Source organism: Orycteropus afer, unplaced genomic scaffold, assembly GCF_000298275.1.
Source record: "Orycteropus afer afer isolate SDZICR_OR568_19922 unplaced genomic scaffold, OryAfe1.0 scaffold00452, whole genome shotgun sequence".
Classification (NCBI taxonomy): domain Eukaryota; kingdom Metazoa; phylum Chordata; class Mammalia; order Tubulidentata; family Orycteropodidae; genus Orycteropus; species Orycteropus afer.
This window is the reverse complement of record NW_006922039.1, coordinates 880,852-884,275: the sequence shown is the minus strand read 5'-3', so window position 1 is coordinate 884,275 and position 3,424 is coordinate 880,852.

Sequence of the window (3,424 nt, the reverse complement as noted above, 5' to 3'; positions counted from 1 at the left end):
TGGAAGACAGCTACCTGGCTGACTGGAAGAAATCCATATTTGTACCCATTCCAAAGAAAGGTGATCCCACAGAATGTGGACATTATCAAACAATATCATTAATATTGCATGCAACTAAAATGTTACTGAAGATAATTCAAGAACAGTTTCAGCAGTATATTTACAGAGAACTTCCAGAACTGCGAGCTGGATCCCAAAGAGGATGTGGCATGAGGGATATCGTTGCTGATGTCAGATGGATCTTGGCTGAAAGCAAAGAATACCAGAAAGAGGTTTACTTGTGTTTTATTGACTATGGAAATGCATTTGATTGTATGGATCATAACAAATTATAGATAACATCGAGAGGAATGGGAATTCCAGAACACTTAATTGTACTCATGAGGAACCTATATATAGACCAGAAGTCTGTTGTTTGAACAGAATGGGGGAATGCTGCATGGTTTAAAATCAAAAGGGAGTGCGTCAAGGTTGCATCCTTTCAGCATACTTATTCAATCTGTACACTCAGCAAATAACCTGAGAAGCTGGACTATATGAAGAAGAACATGGCATCAGGACTGGAGAAAGACTCATTAACAACCTGTGGTATGCTGACGATACAACTTTGCTTGCTAAAAGTGAGGATGAATTGAAACACTTACTGATGAAGATTGAAGAATACAGTCTGCAGTATGGTTTACACCTCAATGTACAGAAAACAAAAATCCTCACAACTAGATCAATAAGCAGCATCACAATAAATGGAGAATAGTTTGAAGTTATCAAAAACTTCATATTACTTGGTTGTACAACCAACAGCAATAGAAGCAGCAGTCAAGATATCAGATAATGTATAGCATTGGCCAAAGTGGCTGCAAAAGACCTCTTTCAAGTGCTGAAGAGCAAAGATGTCTCCTTGAGGGCTAAGGTGCACCTGACACAAGCCATGGTATTTTCAATTGCCTCATATGCATGTGAGAGCTGGACAATGAATAAGGAACACCAAAGAAGAGTTGATGTTTTTTAGTTGTGGTGCTAGTGAAGAGTGCTAAAAATACCATGGACTGCTAAAAGAACTAACAAATCTCTCCTGGAAGAAGTACAGCCAGAATGTTCCTTGGAAGCGAGAATGGCCAGACTTTGTCTCACCTACTTTGGTGTGTTGTTAGAAGGAAAAGTTCCCTGGAGAAGGATATCATGCTTGGTAAAATGGAAGGTCAATGAAAGAGGGGAAGGCCCTAAACAGGATGGATTGACACTGTGGCTACAATGATGGGCTCAGGTCTAGTAGAGATCATGGCACTGGCACAGGACTGGGCAGTGTTTCCTTCTGCTGTACATAGGGTCACTATGAGTTGGAGATGACTCAACAGCACCTAACAACAACAGCAACAACAACAACAACAATGAATAGCCAAAGAAGTCTTGAAAGAGAGCAAAGAAGGCAGACTCACACTTCTTGATCTCAAAATATATTATAAAGCTACAGTAATCAAACCAGTTTGTTAATGGCATAATGGTAGACATAAAGATAAATGGAATAGAATGATGAGTTTAGAAATAAGCCTGCACATGTGTGGTTAATTGACTTTCAATAAGGCTATTAAATTCTCCAAGGGAGGAAAAACTTAGTATTTTTAATAAAAGATTCTGAGACAACTGGATTTCCACAAGCCAAAGAATGAATTTGAATCCTTACTTCGTACCATGTATGAGCACTAACTCAAAATGTATCAATAACCTAAATGTAAGATCTAGAACCATAAAACTCTTAGAAACAGGAGGGTATAAATTGCAGACCTAGTTCTTAACAATGGGTTCTTAGACTTGATCAAAAGCACAGGTAACAAAAGACAAAATAGATAAATTAGAGTTTATAAAAATTAAAGGCTTTAATAGTATTGAAAGATTTTATTACCACAGTGAAAGAACAACCTGCAGATTGGGAGAAAGTTTTTGGAAATTTAGATAAGTGTTTAATATACAGAATATATAAATAATTCCTACAACTTAACAACAACAATAACAACAAAACATAAACAAACCAGTCAGAAAATGGGTAAAGAACTTAAGTAAACATTTCTTCAAAGACTAAATAAAAATAGTCAACATGCACATGACAAGATGTTCAGCATCATTAGTCATTAGGGAAATGTAAATTAATACTACAATGAGATATTGCTTCATATCCATAAGATGGCTGTGATTAAAAGCAGGAAACAATTGTTGCTGGCAAGGATGTTGGAAAATTGGAACTTTAATACATTGCTAGTGGAATTATAAAGTGGAATAGTTACTATGGAAAACAGTTGAGCAGTAGCTCAAAAAATTAAACATGGAAATTATCATATAATTCAAGAATTCCACTCCTAGCTTATATACCCAAAAGAATTAAAAAAGGAAATCAAACATATTTGTACACAAGTGTTCATTTCAACTCTCCTCACAACAGCCAAAAGGTGGAAATAGCCTAAATGTCCATTAAAAGATGAATGAGTAAACAAAATGTAGTACATACGTACAATGGTTACCAGAGATTCAAAGGAAAGAGGCGGGAAAGGGAACTCATTGTTTCAGGGACCTTGAATTTCTGTTAAAGGTGGAGGAAAATTTTGAAAATGGATAGTAGTGATGGTTTAAAAAACACTTTGAATGTAATTAATGTTACTGAATTGTACATTTAAGGAATATTGAAATGACAAATGTTTTTATACCCATATATATTGCCACAATAATAAAACAAAAAGAATCATAAAAAGCTAATGGGTTTTTTGAGGAACTCTGATGGTATAACAACAAAAACAACAATGGTGGTGTAGTGTTTAAGGCATTTAGCTGCTAACTAAAAGGTTGGTGGTTTGAACCCACCAGCTGCTCTACAGAATAAAGATGGGGCAGTTGCTTCTCTAAAGATTTGCAGCTTTGGAAACCCAGTGGGGGTTGCTATGAGTTGGAATTGACTAGATGGCAATGAGTTTGATTTTTAGTTTAATGGGCTTTTTAGCTAGTGACTTTTTTTTTTTTTTTACATAGTTCACCTTCAATAGAGTGGAATGGGAATAGTTTAAGGAATGATTTGGTGATAAATTGATGGAAGCATGGATAGACTATCCTTTTAAGAATAGTGTAGGATATTGAAAGGAAGCATGACAGTGGGTATTAATTAAGGACATTTTTGTCTTTCTGTAAAGGACATCTTGAATTTGTTTTTATAATGAAGGCAAAAGATTTGGTCTGAAGTGAGAGACTGAAAATAAATGAATGAAAAGCCCAAAGTGAAGAAGAGAAGGAGAAATAAGGGAACAAGTGGAGGGCTCAGCCTTGGAAAGAAAGAGAAAAGCTTTTTCTCCAAGTTGAGAAGAAAAAAAGATGATAAGCATTATCTTAGTTATCTAGTGCTGTTTTAAAGAAATACCACAAATGGGTGACTTTAAGAGAAAGA